Source organism: Tachyglossus aculeatus, chromosome 23 (assembly GCF_015852505.1).
Source record: "Tachyglossus aculeatus isolate mTacAcu1 chromosome 23, mTacAcu1.pri, whole genome shotgun sequence".
Taxonomy (NCBI): domain Eukaryota; kingdom Metazoa; phylum Chordata; class Mammalia; order Monotremata; family Tachyglossidae; genus Tachyglossus; species Tachyglossus aculeatus.
The window spans coordinates 11,128,914-11,141,232 of record NC_052088.1 but is presented as its reverse complement, the minus strand read 5'-3'; the positions used below and the strand labels follow the sequence as shown (position 1 = coordinate 11,141,232).

The 12,319-nt window shown below is 40.8% G+C and overlaps 1 protein-coding gene and 1 non-coding gene across 3 annotated transcripts in view; one reads left to right on the top strand and one right to left on the bottom strand.

The window, feature by feature from the left end:
- The window catches only part of AP3B1 (adaptor related protein complex 3 subunit beta 1), a 266,204-nt gene that overhangs the window by 242,822 nt on the left and 11,063 nt on the right, over positions 1–12,319 (bottom strand). The gene's annotated exons all lie outside the window — the stretch shown is intronic.
- On the top strand, positions 9,517–9,654 carry LOC119944855. Its single transcript, XR_005456001.1, has one exon. It is a non-coding gene; the product is annotated as a small nucleolar RNA SNORA7 (small nucleolar RNA).

The following is a 12,319-nucleotide window of genomic DNA, read 5'->3' as shown; positions in this document are numbered from 1 at the left end:
AGTGCTTAGTAGAGTGTTCTGCACACACTAAGTGCTCAATAAACACAACAATGAATGAACTGGGACTGAAAAATCAGAAAAACTTGGTGTCCTTTTAGGTGTCAAGATCCTCATCCACACTTACACCTTCTCTGCAGGGTCATTTCTTCAATGGAGAGATTTGAAGCAGGAGAAGGAAATGCCAAAACTTTTTGCTATCTGGTCCTTGCGCGACTTCCCCGGGTAAAAGGAAAGTTTGTGCCTCCAAGGATTCAGTTATGACAGTGCAGTGGTAGTGGTTTGTGATGAGGCCAGGCATCAATCCAACCAATATATTTATTAATAATAATAATCGTGGTATTTGTTAAGTGCTTACTATGTGCCAGGTACTGTACTAAGTGCTGGGGTGGATACAAGCAGATCAGGTTGGACATAGTCCCTGTCTCATGTGGGGCACACGATCTCAGTCCAAATTTTACAGATGAGGTAACTGAGGCCCAGAAAAGTGAAGTGACTTGCCCGAAGGCACACAGCAGGATTAGAGACAAGATTAGAACCCATGACCTCTGGACTCCTAAGCCCGTGCTCTATCCACTATGCCATGCTGAGCGCCTACTATGTACAGAGTACTATATTAAGCACTTGAGAGAGTACAACAGTTGGTAGACACATTCCCTGCCCACAACAAGCTTACATTCTAGAGGGGGAGATAGACATTAATATAAAAAACATTACACATCTGTGAAAAGCACTACTGGGGCTCTCTCATGAAATGGATTCAAACCAAAACCGCATCTTTTATTATTATTATTCTTTGCCAGCCATACCCAGAAATAAAGTTTTATACCATAGCTTCTAAAATACAAAATATTTCCTTTCATAAGGTACTGACAGCAAATGTTGAGTTTCTGCCCAACTCTAATCAAAGTGTTACACCTGGCGGGCGCTTGTTGGTTTCATGTAATGCCTTGCCGTGTTTCCAAAAGACAAATTCCACTTTTCCTCCAAGGACTACTGTATCCATCACAGACAAAACAAGGGACAGTTATGAGTAATGTGTGACTGCTCTTAAAACTGCTACAACTTTCCAAGGAGAATGTAAAATTAAATGCAACAGTGACCACTAGTTGGAGGGAATAGGAACTAAGCCTATTAGGTAGTCAAAACAAAGAAGAGTTGCAACAGTCTGTGAACAGTATTTTCCTTCATTCAAAACACCCTCCCACCACCAATGGAAGCAGGGTGCCCAACAAAATAAACAAGACAGAATGCCGAAGTAAAAAATAAGTTTACTTGGCTATTAAAAGGGATTATTTATACGGCTGAGGGTCACTGAACACATTTTATACTGTTCTAAATGTAATGTTAGTCGAAGGTGCTAAACTACATTATAAATCAAAGTACTATGATGCCCATAAATCCACCTAAGTAATATTACATGGAAATTAATATTCATTAGCATCATCATCTTGGAGTATCTACTGAGGGCAGAGCTACACTAGGTGCTTGGGAATAGACAATAAGCGTAGAAGGTATAACAAAAGAATGAATGCTTCCACAAATCAATATGCCATGGGTCTAAATTACCACGCTTTTAGAGAAATAAAGCAGAAGTTTAACTTTAGCAATATTAGGTGGTACTGAAATGCTATTCCACAGGAGTATTTTACAACACTGACCAGTGCAAAGGGTTCTCCTGTAGGCAAATAACTTCGGAAATAAAGTCAGCGTGACCATCATCATCATCCATGGTATTTATTGAGCACTTGCTACGTTTACAGCACTGTACTAAGTGCTTGGGACTTAGATTCAGGGTGATGACATCAACCAACAACTTGGTGACCAGCATGGGGTGATGTCCGAGAGTTGATATTTTAAAATTCACTTTAACATTTTTACCTTGATCTGACTAAACTGTAAGCTCATTATGGGTAAGGAAAATGTCCCCCAACTCTGCTGGACTGTCCCAAGTGCTTTGCACAGAGTAAGCACTCAATACCACTGATTGATCTAACTGCCTCCTTTATTCTGTGAATACACACAAGTTAAAAATTAAGCTACTGGACAGAATCTTACAGCCATCTCCTACCACTGTCTGTCCACACATCTTCCAGTCGCAACCCTCTGATCTCTCCCGCTTCGCCTTCCCACAGTGTGTGACAGCTGCACCTTTTGGGAGCATTTGGTCCCAGAATGGTGCACCTGGATGACAGGGGACCCCGAAGTGGTTGGGAAGAAAAGATTTGGAGCCCTAAAGCAGCAGTCCCAAAGCAAAAGCTACCAAAGACGTAGCCTGAATCCAATTACCTCCTCTTTCTTATTGCCCATCTTATCCCACTCTCTGCCACGATCTGCCCTAAAGAGAGTTGTCTATTTTTATGTATACGTTCAAATGCCACTCACTTGTCTTCATGATGCTGCGACTTTCCTTTAATTCTGCCTCCATTACAACATATCAAAATACGGCAAAGCACGGACTAGGGTAACCTTTTTTGAGTCACTATGCCTTTTCGGGTGCACCGTAAATTATCCGAAGACCTAACTCAAAATCTCTGACAAATGAACACCACTCTCAAATGAGGGTTTCAGAATTTAAAAGCATCCTTAGATAGGAACTTCATTTACTTAGTTCTTTTCAGAGCCTAATTTTACTATGTTTTTGGTTTGTTACCAAATTCATTTTACACAAGTGACATCTTGTGGTCATATAAAGTACTCCTTCCCCTTTCCCAGCTAAGCAGTCTACTTAATATTTTAGCTTATAAGTTGGCCCCTTGATCTACTGTTTTCCCTTTATTAACTGTCTCTAGAAATCTGAGTTTACTACCAACAAAAATGGGGACAATCTTTAAGTGTGATATTTCTGGGGAAATAGCTCATAAAAAAGTGTGGGTCAAAAATGGCAACAAATGTGTCCCTTTCTCGCTAGTACCTTTAGAGTACCATTGAGGCAAGCTAGAACGCTGAACTCTTCTGAGTCTAAAGGTGCTGGAGGAGGAAGGGATGCCTGGGTTCCCTTCCTGAGGACCACAGGTACCATCTCGAAACCCCCTCCATTCAGAAACAGGGCTCAAGAATCCTCTTCCCTGCTGACTCAATTACCTGAACATTTCCCTTACCCATAATGAGCTTACAGTTTAGTCAGATCAAGGTAAAAATGTTAAAGTGAATTTTAAAATATCACCTCTCGGACATCACCCCATGCTGGTCACCAAGTTGTTGGTAGGTACCATGTCCCTACCTGTAGTTTATTTAATGTCTATCTCCCCCTCTAAATTGAAAGCTCCTTGTGGGAAGGGGACGTAACAACTCCACTGTATTGTACTTTCCAAAGCACTTAGTACAGTGCTCTGTACACAGTAAGCACTCAGTAAATACCACTGACTGATCGACTGATTCCAAAACAGACATGGTTTTGAACATTTTGGGTGCTGGGGGGATTAATTTAAAATGTGAGTGAAAGTTGGAAAAAACAGGGATTTGGGGGTAATTCAAGGGGCTAAAAATATACAATTCTGGGTCACTGATTCTTTAGGATTTAGTTCAAAATCTGATTTAAATTTGAAAATTTGAAATTTTACTTTGAAATGTATATGATTCACATACATCTTCCAGACTAGTGTTTCTGCAATATTACTTCTTTCCAGCAATGATGCAATTGGCTAAATGAACATATGATAGCCCAGCTACTTTTTAGTCCACACAGTAATACTACAGGTAAGGTAACAACCTTTATTGTCAATCCACAAATCAATAAAAACCAACTCATCATTCTGAGATGGGGAGCGAAGTGGAGTAAGAAAAAATATGAAACAAGATAAGAAAAGCTGTTCATGAGTGGCCAGTACCCAAACTCTAGGAGAGGAACATCTCCAGAAATAAAATTCTGATGTAGTTAAAAAAACCAAAACCTTTCACACATTGCATTCTAAAAAGTAATGATTCACTGGTGACAGTGAAGATATTAACAATTGTTAACACTAATATGTTAAAGTCAACTTAATTCAAAAGTGGAGGAATACTTCGTAAATCAACATGTTTTTCACCATGCAGACAGACTTTTTTGAATTATATTTTTGTGTTGGTCTCAAATTTAACCCCAATTTTGAATAAAAGATTGGGAGATGGGATGGGGGTGGAAATCAGATTGAAGTAAAGCTCTAACATCCTATATCCTAGTTTTAAGTAACAGGATTTGGGCTGATCAATCACATTTAATAAGTGCTTATTCTGTGTAGAGCATTGCACTAAGCACTTGGGAGAGAATAATGTAATAAACTAGGCGTATTACTTCATAACTATTTATAAGTAGTAATAGTATTTATGAAGCGCTTACTGTATGCCGGTCACTGTACAAAGAGTTGGTGTAAGCTCATTATGGGTAGAGAACGTGACTGCTTGTTCAGTTGTACTGTACTTCCTAAGTGCTTAGTACATTGCTCTGCACATGTTAAATATCATTAACAGTACACAAGTGAGAATTAAACTATCCATTGAGGAGCTCACAACCTAAATAAATGTGTAATTATTAATTCTTTTAATAACTAGCTAATAACTAAAACTAGCTATAATTAAAAACACCGAAACCAAAGCGGGCTTCCTAAAGGCCCTATGGCTCATGATTTTGAAACTTGCAAGGAAAAAAATTATAGAAAAGAATGTAATACCATGTGCCACGGAACTATGGAATGGAAAGAAAAATTGCCAGCCATAAAGGTTAGATACGTCGGCCAGATTCAGAGTTGGCTACAATGCTCTAAGCAAAGCCAGACTTCCCAGACAAGAACGGGTTATGCCTGCTCCTGAAAGGGGTGTCCTCTTCAGAATCATAGTTTTCAGATGTTAGATTCACCATCAGGTAACAGACTTAGGTCTTCTAAATCTGCCCAGAGACTATGTGACCAACTGAAGACTTTAAGTCTGCCCATGAAACAAAAGTATCTTGCACGCGCTGATATTCTGGGATGAAAAAGAAAATTTCAAAAATATTTATATAGTACTCCTGCAATGCACTCCAGTACAACTATCATCAAATCACTTGGGATTGGTAAACTAAAGGCAGTCATAGCCAAAGACATCCAGCTGCCTCACAGTAATGACCAATCCATTCTATTTAAATGTATTCCATCTAGAAATGTAAGATTTGTACCTCAGTGCCCCATTCTTCTGACAAATCATGTAGGCAAAAATAGCATTTGCCTCAGTTGTGACAAAGAACATTATGGCAACATCACTGCATATTTGATCACTACTGTGGTACTTTTCAAGAAGACTTGGCAATAATGTGTCTACAATAGCCTGCCAGTTTCCAGCCCTTAACTCTCTCTTGGGATAACCACTTTGTGAGTTACCTTTGGGTGTTTTCTGTTCCTATTATATACACACATACACACATGAGTTGTCTGTGTTCAAAAGACACCCACTGATGATGAACTATTAGTTCATGTGTGCCTAGAAAGGCCAATGAGCTACCCACATTAGGCACCAACAATGTTGTCCCTCATTGTGCTGTTGTACTTAAATCTAATCAATTTATTGCTCACAGCTGTGATAGAACAATAATTCTTTGTTATATACTGAACCCCTGAGGACTATGAACTGAGGAGAGTACAAGAGAAGCAAGATACATATCCTGCCCTCCTGAGCAAACAATCTAATGGGACAAAGAAAAATTACTGATGAATACTGGAAGCAAAAGGAAGAACAGGAAAAAGTAATACAAATAAATCAGGATGAAATATCTGAACAATAAATAAAAATATACACATGAGCGCTAAGGAGAGGAATAAAATACCTAGGCTGGGTGTTGGGTTGGCGAAGGCTTCCCGGAAGAGGTGGGATTTTTGAGAGCTTTGAAGACAAATGGGAGTTTTGGGGATTTGGAAAGGTGAGGGAAGAGTTCCAGATTAGAGATTAGTGTGTAAGGGGACCAGAGGCAGAGCGAGTAAGTACATTTAACATTGAGAACATCTAGAAATTTATGCAGTTTTTCACCATTGTGGAACAGTTTATGCACTTCTATATATGCTTTAAACTAAACTGTACTGATTCCAAAGACTTTTAAATTAATTGTCTCCTGCTTAGGGTTTCATGATACAGTTGTGGAAGCAAGGGAGGGGCAGGGATCCACATTTTAGTAGGGTAAAACTCCAGGTGCCCAGAGAATTGGGATATATTTTTGAATGGCACATTGATGAAAATTCATTATTTACCAGTGCCATATGTGACTGGACTGGTATAGTGTTTTTGGAGCATATAGCTGTACTGAGACCTCAGTAAGTAATACTAATTTTTATTTTTCTCAAAGGTAATCTACATATATGATTCACTTGACACTGATCACCGAGTATGTGGTGAGGATTATCTCATGTAGATTCATCAGCTCCGAATTAATTGGTTTTATAGGATTGCTCGCGCCATCCAAACAATTCATCTTTGCTGGCTAACATGCCCTGCTGAATTTGGCATGTGAGTAGGCAAAGTGCCACAGGAACAGATGGGCCTAAATGTAGATGTGCCAAAAACGAGTTTGTGCAGCAAGTTGGAATATTAGAACTACGTTTTCCTTCAAGAAATTCAGACTGCAGGCTATATAAATAATCACTCCACAGCCATGGTCAATAGGATATGCCAACTAATAGCTAGAACAATGTATACATTTGAAAATACAACTTGAATGGTGGTGGAAGGCAAATTTTAATGCTTGGTGAGAATGGATTCATCTTCTGGGCAGGGAATTGGGAGAGCCAGGATTATAATGAAATCTCCACCTTAGAGCAGCTTTGTCCCAGAGGCACTTGCAAATTCGGCAACAAATACATTTTTATGAAGTCACATGATTCAGAGAAGTTTCCTGATGAACAGCTCAGCAAGACGCTGAAGCCACGGGAGAAAGAAAAAAAAAAATCAAAAAAGCGTTCCATATAAGTAGCAAATGCATTTTGTTTGGCAGGAATAAAGTTTAAATGCTTGTTTTAAACTTTGCCATCTGTTCAAGAGCTTAGATAACTGTTATGTTCAATACCTAATTATGTACTAAACACTCTGCCGATGAATCCGTCTTTGGGTTACAAATTTTCGAAACAATTAGCTTTATTAGGAAAAAGATTTATCATTGAACAATGCTGTCCACATGCAAGCAAACCACTCTAGTATGAAAAATCAAATTATCAAAAAGCACTTCTTAAATACCCAACTTGGTAACAGGCTGGACACTCTAAAAATATGTTTAACATGCTTAACATAGCGTTGTTACAAATGTTTGCTGATTGTGATCCAAATCGGATCAGTTATGTTTAAAGCGATGATAATTTGTGGAGCCCAGAGTGGGCCAGGGATGGTGCTTCCAATGGTTAAAGCCAACTGCTCCAACCAAGTCAGGGTGGAGAAGGAAAGAAATGCACTAAAGGGGCAACAAGAGGGGTGGGACACAAACATTCACAACCTCACAAACACATAGATTCAATCTCACCTCAAGCACCTCATGCCCACTGAGACAGGTTCTTTTTTTTAATCATCATCATCATCAATCGTATTTATTGAGCGCTTACTATGTGCAGAGCACTGTACCAAGCGCTTGGGAAGTACAAATGGTATTTAAGCACTTACTATGGGCCAGGCACTGATCTAAGCACTGGGGTAGATACAAGTTAATAATGCTTGACACAGTCCCTGTCCCACATGAGGCTCACAGTCTTAATTCCCATTTTACAGATGGCAGAACTGAGGCACAGTGAAACTTAGTACCTTGCCCAAGGTCACCCAGGAGACAAACAGTGGAGAACCCAGGTCAATCAATCAATCAATCAATCGTATTTATTGAGCGCTTACTGTGTGCAGAGCATTGTACTAAGCGCTTGGGAAGTACAAGTTGGCAACATATAGAGACAGTCCCTACCCAACAGTGGGCTCACAGTCTAAAAGGGGGAGACAGAGAACAAAACCAAACATACTAACAAAATAAAATAGATATGTACAAGTAAAATAAATAAATAAATAGAGTAATAAATATGTACAAACATATATACATATATACAGGTGCTGTGGGGAAGGGAAGGAGGTAAGATGGGGGGATGGAGAGGGGGGCGAGGGGGAGAGTAAGGAAGGAAGGTCCTTCTAACTCCCAGGGTCAGGCTCTACCCATTAGGCCACTCTGCTTCCCATAGTGGATATTTTACAGCAGGAGCAGATAAGCAAACAGGGGGCCATCCCAACTACCGTGACTACTACTGCGTGCTCCCTGGGAGTCCCCAGAAAAGCCGTCCTGTGCAGAGGCCGAAGGATTGAAGGAGTCAGCTGAGATCAGAACTCTAGAATGAAACCAATCCACAGAGGAGGGCCTAGAAAGAACAGCAGCCAGGTCTGCCAATTTTTGTCTTAACTGATTCTACCGCAATTCCCTGCTCCATGCTGACATCCCCACAACTGCTGGGGCCCCTGCTGCTGAAAGCACGGCTTCTGTGAGTCCCGTCAGTTAGCTTTTGAAAGCCCCCTCCGAACTTAACTGGCTAGTCTCCTACTACAACCCAGCCCGCACACTTCACTCTAATGACATCCTAACTCACAGTACCTCCAACTCCTCTAATGCCACCCTATGCACCATACCTCTAACTCCTCTATCTCACTGCCGACTGACCTCTCGCCCACAACCCGCCTCTGGCCTGGAATGCCCTCCCTCTTCCCATTCGACAGCCAATTACTTTCCCCCACGTTTTCTCCAAGAGGCCTTCCCTGACTTAAGCCCTCTCTTCCTTTTCTTCCACATCACTCTGACTTGCTCCTTTTATTCATCTCCCCTCCCAGGCCCACTGCACTTAGGTATATATCTGTAATTTATTTATATGAATGTCTTTCCTTCTAGACTGTAAACTCGTTGGGAGCAGGGAATGTTACTCAATTTTATTTATCGAGTGCTTACTGTGTGCAGAGCACTGTACTAAGCACCTGGAAGATTACAATACAATGAACAGACACATTCCCTGTCCACAATGAGCTTAGTCTAGAGAGGAATGTGCCTGTTATACTGTACTCTCCCAAGCTCTTAGTAAGCACTCAATAAATACAATTGATTGATTGACTGATTGATTGCATTGTGGGGCCAGAAGGGAGGAGGGTAACATTTCTAATAAGGCTTTGTGGACAGAGAGAAATGTCTGACCACATTAGTTATGCTTATTTTCTTCAAACATGCAATGAATGTGTAGGATATTTTGAACATTTAGATACTCCAGTGCTATTATATCTTTCACACATCACATGGTTAATGGTTTTGTCCTTTTTTGCCATAACAGGATGCTACCTTAAGTCAATTTGAGCTATCTTTACTAAAAGGCTCTCTTTGACATTATCAAGCCAATGCTTTTTGGTTTCACTGATCTATCAATTCTATCCAAATATCAAGTAGTATCACATCTTCAAAGTGTTATTTAAGCTAGGTTTCCAGACAAAAGAACACGAATTATGACATTCCCTTCCCACTGTCCAATTTTCTCTGGTAATAGCCCCTCTGGGAAAATAGCATTCATTACAGTGCTTTACCCCCTCTCAGGGTCGCACCTGGAGAGTTTCCAGTACTCTACCAGTCTCGACTAAGGGAGGGAGAGTCAAGCAGAAGCATAGCCATCCCATTCCTAGCTTGGCCAGTGGGTAGCGAGTGGAAGGCAATCTGCTAGAAGCCAAAACTCACCTGCGCAAGGCAGCAGTGGCATTGGGAGAGAGTCAAGGGTGGAGACTCAAATTTACTGCACGGAAGGAGGCAATGGTAAACCATTTTGGTATTTTTTACAAAGAAAACTCTATGGATACACTATCAGAACGACTGCTGATGGAGATGGCATCATCATCATCAATCGTATTTATTGAGCGCTTACTATGTGCAGAGCACTGTACTAAGCGCTTGGGAAGCACAAACTGGCAACATATAGAGACAGTCCCTACCCAACAGTGGGCTCACAGTCTAAAAGGGGGAGACAGAGAACGAAACCAAACATACTAACAAAATAAAATAAATAGAATAGATATGTACAAGTAAAATAAATAAATAAATAAATGAGATGGAGGTACAGTTAGAGGGAAGTGTGTAGCTGAGTTGCAGTAGAAGAGTAGCGAAGTGAGGTATGAAGGGGCTATGTTCTTGGAGAGATGTGTCCATGGCGTTGCTATGGGTCAGAGATGATTCGAGAGCATAAGACAGAAAGACAGTGCTTTGCACTCAGTATGCACTCAATGAATACAGCTGATTGATTGGATCTTTTAGTGTGTTACTACATCTGTTGTGTGTATACAGTAGTAGTGTATTTATTTATTTATATTTATTTATTACTTTATTACTCGATTTATTTATTTATTTTACTTGTACATATCTATTCTATTCTATTTTATTTTGTTAGTATGTTTGGTTTTGTTCTCTGTCTCCCCCTTTTAGACTGTGAGCCCACTGCTGGGTAGGGATTGTCTCTATATGTTGCCAACGTGTACTTCCCAAGCGCTTAGTACAGTGCTCTGCACACAGTAAGCGCTCAATAAATACGATTGATTGATTGACTGATTGATAACGTACTAAACAGACCCCCAGAGGTCAGAGAGCGTTAATGCTTCTCCCAAAGGTATGAAGCAGTGTGGCCTAGTGGAGAAAGCCTAGACCTGGGTTCTAATCCAATCTCTGACACTCAAGTCATTCAACTTCTCTGGGCCTCGGTTTCCTCATCTGTAAAATGGAGACTGAAGACCTGCTCTCCCTCCTACTTAGACTGTAAGCACATGTGGGACAGGCACTGTGTGCCACTGATTATCTTGTATCGGCCCCAGTGTCTCGGACAGTGCTTGCCACATTGTGAGCACTTATCAAATAACACAAATGTTACTATTATAAGTACCGTGGAGATGGGGATAGGATAATTATCAAAGGGCTTATGGAGTACAGACCCAAGTGCATAGGCAACAGAGAACGGCCAAGAGAGCCAGGTAAAGTGAGTTTAGACAGGGGAGGATTCTTGGAGGAGATCATGATTTTAGTAGGGCTTTGAAGATGGGTATGACGGTGGCCTGTCTGATATGAAGGGAAGGGAGTTTCAGGACAGAGGGAGAACATGAGGAAGGGTCAGTGGCTGAGACAGAGACTAAGACTGTGAGTCCATTGTTGGGTAGGGATTGTCTCTGTTTCTGAATAATAATAATAATAATAATAATAATAATAATAATAATGGCATTTGTTAAGCGCTTACTATGTGCCAAGCACTGTTCTAAGCACTGGGGGTACAAGGTAATCGGGTTGTCCCATGTGGGGACTGAGGCACAGAGAAGTTAAGTGACTTGCCCAAAGTCACACAGTTGACAAGTGGCAGAGCCGGGATTAGAACCCATAACCTCTGACTCCCAAGGCCATGCTCTTTCCACTGAGCCACGCTGAACTGTACTTTCCAAGTACAGTGCTCTGCACACTGTAAGCGCTCAATAAACACGATTAAATGAATGAATGAAGGCACAGTGAGCAAGTAGGTTGGTGCTAGAGGAGTGTGTGGGCTAGGTTACAGTAGAAAATTCTTGAAGTTAGATGGGAGGGCAGAGCTGATTAAAGCTGATGGTAAAGAGTTTCTGTTTGATGCAGAGATGGGTGGTTAACCACTGGAAACCTGTGAGAAGTGGGGTGACCACTGGAAACCTTTGAGGAGTGGGGTGACTTGGACTGGACCTTTTTTGAGAAAAATTATTGGAGAGACAGAAGGCAGGGCATTTAGTGAGGTGGGTGATATGGTAGTTTAGGTGGGATTAGTCAGACCAATGTTGTAGCAGCAGTTTGGGTACAGAGAAAAGGGTGGATTCTAGAGATGCAGTTGAGATAGAACCGACAGGAGTTGGTGACACTTGGATATGCAGGTTGAACGAGACGGATGACTCAAGGATAGGGCCAAGGTTATGGAGTATTCTTCCCTGGGTTCTGGTCAAAGTTCAATTTATGAAGAAAAACTAGGGAAGAAAGGGGCATTAGAGAGATGGTGATTACCTTCCAAGTATTTTTTTTACTGTTTAAACATTAGCTTGCTCTAAAAACAACATTGCAAGTTATACTGTGACACTTTATAGTCTAAAATGATATTGTAGCTTAGCCCTTGATATTACATAAGATTCATAAGTGTAATTGATGAAATATAAGAGAATGTATGTTCCTAATGGGCAGGGGATGCCTCCCTATATGAGCTGGCAAACCCTTTTCAGAGGTGACAATAAGTTACATACACTTAGCTGTGCCACTCTGTCCATGTCAGGAGATTTTTCAAGAGGCTCTTTGGGATCCAAAGAAGAAATCTTAAAAGAGCAGAGAGGAGAGAGAGTGACAAGGCGG